This window comes from Amblyomma mixtum, chromosome 2 (genome assembly GCF_055824585.1).
Source record: "Amblyomma mixtum isolate Tamu chromosome 2, ASM5582458v1, whole genome shotgun sequence".
Classification (NCBI taxonomy): Eukaryota; Metazoa; Arthropoda; class Arachnida; order Ixodida; family Ixodidae; genus Amblyomma; species Amblyomma mixtum.
This window is the reverse complement of record NC_143013.1, coordinates 305,419,497-305,429,134: the sequence shown is the minus strand read 5'-3', so window position 1 is coordinate 305,429,134 and position 9,638 is coordinate 305,419,497.

Sequence of the window (9,638 nt, the reverse complement as noted above, 5' to 3'; positions counted from 1 at the left end):
GGTCATTGCCGCTACCGCTGGTGCAGCTGTTTCAGATGCACGTATTGTGAACGCTTGCGAATTTGTGGCATGTCTGTCCCGCAGTACGTGTAGAAGAGTCATCTGTCCAGAAAGCCTTTTCGATAGGACGGGAAAGTAGGCGGGTTGCTCATATCGCATGCGCAAGTTCACAACGCAGGCCAGACAAGGACGGGCAGCTGTATTTTGTGGGCGAAGCACTAATTGTGTTCTTGTTTTCTCTTGAGTAGAGTCCGTCCAGTATCATAAAGTTCCTCCGACAGTAAACGCGATATTACACACTGGTATACCTTGCGACCAAAAACCGGAGCTCACAAACTCTACGCCCCATCCACTGTGATTAAGGTTGTCTTATATAAAATTTTCTCTCTTTCTTTTTTTCGTGGTGAAAGGTCAGCCATGTTGTTAAAATTTCCCACAGAGTCATGTCAGCTGGCGATCGAGCTCGTCCTTGAAGTCATTATACTGTACAGACGCTGATGGGCTGCGACGTATCATATCCACTGTCATAAAAGCCGGCCGCTTATGGCTGTGCCTGGTCACGTTGGCGGAGTTAACGACGCGAAGCGCGGTTTTAACCAACGTAACAAAAATGACACGTGAGTTCTTTTGTGTTACCAAGCAGTGCAGTGTAATAATTAATGCCAGTGCGCATGATGCCACCGAGAGTTACCCCCGTCTGCGAGTTTTGAAAACAATTTAAAGACCTGGAGGGATGCCAGGGGACCTCACAGAGCCTGACAACCGACAGCGTGCAGCCATAACCAAAATTCGCCTTTGTTTTCCCTTGGGGAACAGGTCGCCGATCTTTCCGCCCGGTTTAATGTCATGTCCAGGATTGTAGACACTAACCAGTGTCGTATATTAAATGGACAATTGAGCTTCTATATTGCATTGTGCGTTGGAAGACGTCCAGCCTTGTTTGAAGACGATTTTTTGTCGCAACGTTGTTGTTGTCGTTGTTTTGTTAGAACCATCCAACCTTGTTTGAAGAGAAGACATTTTTTTTTTTTATGGGACTACAGAGAACAAGCAGAAATTTTTAACCTATGCTCCCCACCACGTTTTCTTCATTGCTGTTAGTAATTTCAGAACAAACGGTTCTAATTAATGATACAGCCACGAGATATACGAGGGGGTACCCAAAAGAAACCGGACTTATTTTTGTTTGAACTTATTTGTTCACATTTTAAGTACAGACCTTCAATCTCCTTCAAAGTATTCCCAACTTGCAAAGATACGCTTGTTGAATCTTTCATTATATTTTTCAAAACATAGTTTAAATTCATCTTTTGTGATGCTTGACAGTGCCTCCGTCGTTTTTTTCTTCACCTCAGCAACATCAGCGAAACGCTTTCCATTCACCTGTCTTTTCATTCTAGGAAACAAAGAAAGTAGCACGGGGCAAGGTCGGGAGAGTATGAGGGTTGAGGAATAAGGGTCATGCCATTTTTGGTCCAAAATTGTCGTAGAGACAGGGCTGTGTGAGCAGGGGCATTGCCATGATGGAAAAACCAGTCACCCGACCGCCACAAATCTGGCCGCTTCCACCGCACACTGTTGCCCAATCTTTTCAAAACATCCAAGTTGAAAGCCTGGCTAACTGTCTGACCCTGCGGAACAAATTCTCAATGGACGACTCCTCTCACGTCGAAAAAACAAATCAGCATTGTTTTGAGGTTTGGTTTCACTTGACGAGCTTTCTTGAGGCGAGGTGAATTTGAAGTTTTCCATTGGCATTATTGTTGCTTTGATTCAGGATTCGATTCAGGAACACTTGAGTTGTCCCCATAGCATCGTCCTTGTACGTCTTTCTTAATATTTCAAGAGTTTACATTCAACTTTTTCAAAACAAAAATCAGAATTTCACCGGCGCACGCTGTTCACGAAAATCAGCCATTTCAAAAACGACATTCACAAAAAACAGTCGTCACACTAAAACTCTGCCTAAACTAGTCTGAGCTCCTTCAACGACGGCACTCGGCTTACTGACTCTGGAATGTTCGTTCTATGCGCTCCTAGTGGCAAAACGCGGTACCACAGAAGCTTTGCCGACCAAAAAATTTAGTCCGGTTTCTTTTGGGTACCCCCTCGTATGACACAAATCTGAAGTTTTTCCGACCATTCTGTGATAATTTTCACTACGCCGTGACGACTTCCGGTGCATGTGACGTCACATTGTTTCCGTGGTTATATTGACGTCCGCGCTATTTCGATGCAATTTCGACATTCTTGCCTATAATTAATAACTAATTAGTCTGCAGTCATCAAACTTGGCTTCTGGGTTCATTTTGTCTTCTATCTGAAGCAACCATTGGTTTTCTTCTATCTTTTTTAGTTCTCGGGTTAAACGCTTGTGACACGCTTTCTTAACGGACGACAGTATGAGCCATTAAAGGCTTTCGCCTTGATATGTCTATCATAAATGATGCGTATAAACTTGTCCTGAACATTGTCGATTCGATTAATATAGCTAGTAGAGACGCTGTTCCCGGCTACTGATATGAATTCTAGACATGGCCTCAGGAGGGCAGGGTAATGTCTGCACAGACACTCGTGCCGATGACATTTTCTTGCTAACCGAGAAATAACAGCAACGCGTCTCATCAGTTGGGCGTAAAGAAATGGACGAAACACGTAACCAGAAAACGAGTCTTGTGTCAACAATAGCACCGAGGTCTCTTACGTAGTCAACACGAAGTATTTGTCCTTCTAGAAGTATTATTTAACATTACTGTATCGCGCTTTCTGGTGAGGTACAACATGTAAGTTTTTTAATGTTCAGTTGAAGCCTATTCATCGAGCACCGTTGCTCAATATTGCTAATGTCAGCTTGAAAACGACAATAGTCTCCTACGCGTAAGTTCTGAATCTTACTGAATAATTTCTGATCATCAGCAAAGAACTACAAAAAGAAGGCTATAAATTTCGTCTCGTGTGGCGGCAAATCACCACTACAAAAAAAAAAAAAGCGGTTTTCAAGTTTCGGCCTTAAGGCACTCCTAATCTCTGTGCAAACTCATTGTGCATACAGCCGAAAAACCTTACATTTACTTTTGAGCCTGGCAAACATCTTGCGATTCGAAACAGATACTGCCCTGCAGATTTAGTACAGCAGCACTAACCTTACCTTTACTTTGATTCCACACAAAAGCTCGAAAAAAGTTTGCTCCTTTCAAGTTTCCTTCGAGAAGTTTGCGGTACTGCGGTTCATGGTGTGCAATAAGTTCTGCTGTACTGCGGTTCATGGTGTATTTTCACAATTTGTCTGCATAATGAATACCTCTGGTACCAAAACTCTCTTCCTAGTTTTACGTTCTTCTTGTAGTATCGCTTTTTTTATTCATTTATAGATTTCTTCATTATTCCCTCAACCACTGGCGTCAGTAGCTAAACGCATGAGTCAGCAGGCCTCAGAGAATCGAGACCAGGCATACTGCAAAGTTCGTTGGAATGCCCCAGGTTGTGGCCGTAAGCATGTACCTCAGTGGTTCCCTGGAGAGCGCTCCAGGGAGTAACCGGCAGGACAAAGGACACCGGAACAAGGCACTGCGTTCTTGTTGTAGCCGTTCTCATTATTCGTTGCAACATAATTAGATCTAAAACATTACTAGCGAAATTTTCCATCGTGCTACATGGACGCAACCTAAGAAAATAATGAAATCAGTGAGGAATCGGCAAGAAAAGGAAACGTAAAGGAGTCAGCACCTTTGCTTCAATGCACGAAGTCTACAAGGTTCGGTTCCGCACCAGTGCGCACCATAGACGTCGACGAGACACTGCTTGCTGTGCCGGCATTCGCACGCTCCACTCCTAGCCTATATACTCTATAAACTCCAAGACCCCATCTTTCGAGCCCAAAGATTTGTTTATTCAGTGATAGTAACTAGCGCAAAAAGAAACAGACGGTAGAGTTAAGAGCCTTAATTGTTAAGAGCCCAGTTAGTCCAATTAAGAGCCTTAATTGTTTATTGATTCATTGTTGGAGCCCTTCCCTACGGCGTCTCACGTAGCCTGAGTCGCTTTGGGACGTTAAACCCCACAAACTAACTAACTAACTAACTAACTGATTCATTGTATTGCTCACTTGAAATAAACTGGAACCTCCGTGCCTTGCCATGCGCCGGCAATAATCCAAAGCCTCGTGCTGAGCTAGAGTAACAAATATGGGCAAAAGGCAGAAACAATTGACAGGACTTGCGTCTTCTAGCGCCAGGCAGGATGTAAATAATAAGTATTTTCAGGCATGACACAGCATTGTGTATTTTATCTTTATATTCTACCATCTGGAATAACTAACTTTAATTAGAGTTTAACTTTGACTTCACGTCCGCCACGTTTCCCTATCTAGATCTTCCCGAAGTAGCATTATGGAAATTACACAAGCTGATATCTCTAATACCGAAGGGAACCGTTCAAGATTTACTTGTATATCATCAGTGATTCGAGGGCTTAAAACGCGATATTTTTTCCCATATTGGCTGGCGCCTTGGCTTATCCGCAGTGTGTTTTACCGTGCGGACGAATTTCTAAATTTTGCCCCTTGATAGCTGAAGCCATTTCTGCGTTGCACTATGAATAGTTCCTGTAAGGGCGATGCTCTTCTAACTTTTGAAGCTTATTCTTCATTCTGCGTTAATATTAATCTTGGCCGTTAATGTTGGCCGTAATCTTGACAGGTATTTCTGCTTAAACGTTCTTTACTCCGGCGTCATCTTTTAGTTCGCAGTCGCGGTGTGGCGGTCAAATAAAGAAAGAAAGAAAAGAAAAAAACGAAATGCAGCAATACGCACCCTTCAGTGGAACTTCAAGGGGTTTGGCCAGAAATGCCTCCGTTCCTCCCACACAACACCTCGCAACGTCGGTGCTTCGCAATGCTGCAGTGCAATGCTGTTCACGCAAGAAAGGGGTCGTAGACTATGAGCGGGTAAATAGTGCAGTCTCGCGAAGCCACCACAATTCGTTCCACTTGCTCTGGCTCTGCGCTGTCGTAAGGCAGTGGCGGCGAACGAATATGCCTCAAGGCCGACGGGGTGCTTGAGGCAAAAAAAAAACAAAAAAACTGGGGCATCGTGGTGGTGACACGTACATTGCGGGTCTTTTGCAGTCGGGTTTGTCGCTTATCGCCCGATCGACTGACAGATCCGTCGCACGAAGGGCGCGACCGCTTTGCTCTTAGGCAAGCGAGGACAAAGCTAAACAATGAGCCCGGAGGTTTTATTCGTCAGTTCTTGACAGGACGGAAGCAGTCGAACTACCGGCCGAATCACCTGTGATTACTTTCACTCCTCGGTTTATTCTGTTGCAGCTTTTCTCGCTCAGTCGTCGCCCGGTTTCGTGATTGCTTGTTTGATTACACTATACTTGCTAACTCGGTTTCTCGCTTTGCAAACTTCGCTTATTATCACTTAAACAAATCGAGCTTCGTTATAAAGAAACAGTTTATAACGAAATAATGGATGTAACGAAGTAATGAAGATTTCCCTTGGAAGCTCAGTCAACACGGGCTATAACGAAGTAATCACCGATCCTCTTCAACGTCGTTATAAGGAGGTTCACCAGTACTTATACCCACGTGCTTTCATTGCAGAGTAGTTTTTGTACTTTCCCTACTTACTCTCTTGCATGTTTACTCGCCTGCGCTTGCTTATTTTCATTACTGTCCTATTTAAATTAGAATAAATATTATCTATTCGTCATCTTCCAGAGAACAGCTCAGATGCTCCTCTGCTCACGACGTTACTAATTCATTAAAAGCATTCGCCTAGTGACCTGTAAGGAAACTCAGCTATATAACCTCTGTCACCCTCATTGTTTGGCGCAGTGAACGTCGTGGCTATACGCATTGCTATTTCACCTAGTTACGAAGCGTACCGGCATAAACGAAAATTTGTAAGTAACGTAAATGTTTTCGAAAGAACACCATGACGGTGTGTGTTGTATAAAGAAAAACAAACATAAAATAACCAGCGTGTGGCAAGCCTTCGAATGGCAAAAGACATTGTATCACCGACGTTCCCCATACATATCAGGACACTGTTTACCTGCCGAAATCAAAATCGATTCAATGCTTATTCGGTGGCATTTTTGCCCGAACGCCGCCCTACGACCGCATAGAAATTAGAGCCGCTAGAACTCTGATATGAAACTGCTTGTTTTATTTGTTTTCTTCTTTCTCTCTCTCTCTCTATTTTCTGTCTTTCTTTCTTGGTTCCTTTCTTTCTTTTTTCTTTCTTTCTCTCTTTCTATCCTTCTTTCTTTCTTTCTTTGTTCATTTGTGCTTTCCGCCTTTGTTGTTATTTTTGTGTGTGATCTCCGACCTATGCGTACAGGTATGTACCTATGCCGTCAGGCCACTGACCCCACTCCTTGAGCACCCGCATTATTACTTACGAAATGATTATACCCAGGAATAAAACTGCAGCCATTAGTGAGCCAGCAGTGCTGTTCGAGTGCTTCTCAAATTTAAAGCAAAATAAGTAAAAATGCAGTCGCAGAGTTGCTTGCAAATAATAACAAACGGATCAAAAGCGCTTTCGTTTGACGTAGCACGCAGGCTCCACACACCATACGACTTCCCAGGAACCCCGATAAACATATGTAATATCTCGCGGAACGGGGACAGGTGATTCCTCGTTTTCATTATTTGCACGGCTGCAACTCATTAAATTAGTAGCAGGAGGCCTGCATGAAATTAGAGCCGATCGAACGTGCAACGCGACAAGGAGAACAGTCGTAGGGAGAGGGAAGCGTTGCGGCAGCAGGCGCAGAGAAAAAAGAAACAGTGTTACACAAGCCAGACCTTCTGCGGCAGAAGAGAACTTGTAAAGATATTCGTCACAAGTGTTTTTTCTCGCTTTGTTCGTTTTTGTCTTAGTTATTTTTTTGTTTTTTGTTTACATTACAGCCGCGCAGAGAATATGACAGCGAGAGAGAAGCATAAACGAAAATGAGAGCATGCCGCGGGAAAGCACGGATTGCGTCGCGGCGAAATGACGTGTCTGGTTCGGAGGGCCATAGCACGCTTACCACGCCGGGTGTCGGGAACGGCCGACACGCCGATGTGGCTAATGAGATTCCCTTCTACTCCCGAGGGACGTGTCCACCCTTCCCACCCCATCCTCCTTCTATTCCCTACCCTTTCCCTCCCCTGCTGTTCCTCCTCTCTTGTTTCCTAGCTTCATTTTCGCAGAGGCACTCTATATTCCCGGGTGCTTGTCGCTGCCACTGCTACACGATGGCGTACAGGGCGATCAGCGAATGTTCCTTCGGGGACGCATTCCGAAACTTCGACATCGACGCCACGTGCGATACAAACAACCGAATGTACGCATTTGGTGTATCCTGGCGGACATGTCCTCAGCAAGGCCGGAAAAGGGCCCACTTTCTGACCCTCGCACTGTAAGAGGCTCGTTCGCGAGTGCGAGAAATTGACTATACGGCACCGATGAGGGTCACTAGGCGCCGGTTCTATATTTCAGCGCTTTATAGTAATAAAGGAAGCTATGCAACAGGTCATAATTGTCTAAATTCGTTTTATAAAGGTTATTCCATAATATGGAGCCATAACCTATGTTTACCAGTAGTGCGCCTTGAAGATACCTACATGCGCATGTTCTTTCGGGATCTATGTTGATTATCTAGTAAACAATGCGTCACAGTGATGCAGCAGCCAAAATCACGGTGTTATTAAAACTTATGTAATCCATAAGTGCTTCCACAGACTCTGTTACCCCGAAGCAACGCTACCGAAGGCGGGAATGGATATACGCGGCTCAGTGTATTGTGGCCACAGTTTGGGCAGTTATTGCAAGAGCCATTTCGCAATGGAGAACGGTTATTTCTCGGGCGGCTAATATTGGTAAGGCATAGCTGCGCAAGGCAGCGCAAGGAGACAGAAGAGAAACAATGACACAAGCCGGGCGACGAAGTGTTCAGGTCGAGACGTGACTACTATCTGCAATCTCCTTAATGGCGTCTTACGACGCCGTAAACAAGCCCCCACGGGTGGCCTCGTAACTCCTGAACATCGAAGTAGGGGAACACACAACCAATAAGTTACGCTCCACGTCCTTGGAGAGGCCTGAAAGACCTTCACAGTACAGTAGTCGCCCACAAACGCTCGACGCATCCGCGGGCTCGCTTATTTCTCATAAAGAAATTTGTTGGCGCAAACTTTAAAAGTACAGATAAAAACAGGACACAGGACACGCGCTGTTCTCGCAACTGGTTTATTTGAGAGGACGCGGTTGCTTCAAGATGGAACAACAACGACACGACAAAAAGTAACAAAAAGAAAACAAAACCAAAATCAATACTGCGCGTGTCCTGTGTGCTCTTTTTCTATGTGCTTATAAAGTTTGCGTCTACAAATTTCACCATGAACAGCCTCCAAAAAGCCCAGCTGTCTATTCGGTTATTTCTGCTTTACATTGTGCCGTATTGCATTGTATTGTATTGTATCGTATTGTATTGTATTGTATTGTATCGTATTGTATTGTATTGTATTGTATTGTATTGTATTGTATTGTATTGTATTGTATTGTATTGTATTGTATTGTATTGTATTGTATTGTGCTGTGTTGTGTTGTGTTGTGCTGTGTTGTGCTGTGCTGTGTTGTGCTGTGTTGTGCTGTGTTGTGCTGTGTTGTGCTGTGCCGTGTTGTGCCGTGTTGTGCCGTGTTGTGTTGTGTTGTGCTGTGCTGTGTTGTGTTGTGTTGCGTTGCGTTGCGTTGCGTTGCGTTGCGTTGCGTTGCGTTGCGTTGTGTTGCGTTGCGTTGCGTTGCATCGCATTGCGTTGTGTTGCATTGTGTCCCGTATTGAGTTGTTTGTTTTTTAGTTGTGTTCTGTTGTGCTTGTTTTGTTGAGTACTGTGTCGCAGACTACATGTTCCTGGCTTAAAAGCCTTCTGTAAGTGTAAGAGAACCTTTTTTTGTATGTTTTTCGTAATTTCTGAAAAAAAGATTTAAAGAGATCAAGGCAAGGTAACACTTATTACTTTTTATTTTACTCAACGCAAGACGAATTAATTAAGCAGTTAGTTAATTACACGCGCGCCTCAAAATTTGAATCGATTTACAACGATTTCTATACAATAAATTCCTTCCTAGGTTTGAAGCGTAATACGTTGTTGAGATAGCATTCGCTATCTGAGAAGCCTTCACGAGTCACCACTGATCAATAATTGGGATTGTGGTCTGAGTTCCGTCCGGTAAGAAATGCTTACCAGTGAGAATTGAAATCCGTGATAGGTGGATGTGGACCATGCGCGTCGGGCAGAATAAGTGTTATGTCAACACATTCACACAACTCCCACTCTGGTGGTTCAGGCTGGTCTGTTAAGAAATCGTTCCCGATGACGTATTATTTCTTTTTCCTCGTGATGTTTGCGATAGAGGCAATATTCATTGACACTACGTCACTGTTTACCTCTTTCCTTTTCTCCTCCCTCTCTAAGCAGGAACAGAGTTTCCTGAAACATGAACCGACAAAGACACTGCCCGTCCACCAATGCTATTTGTGGCTGCTAATATAAAGATTCGTATCAGATCTAGAAGGCCTTTCTTTGACCATGTAATTATTTTTAACCAATATTATCATAATCACCGCCACAATTATTC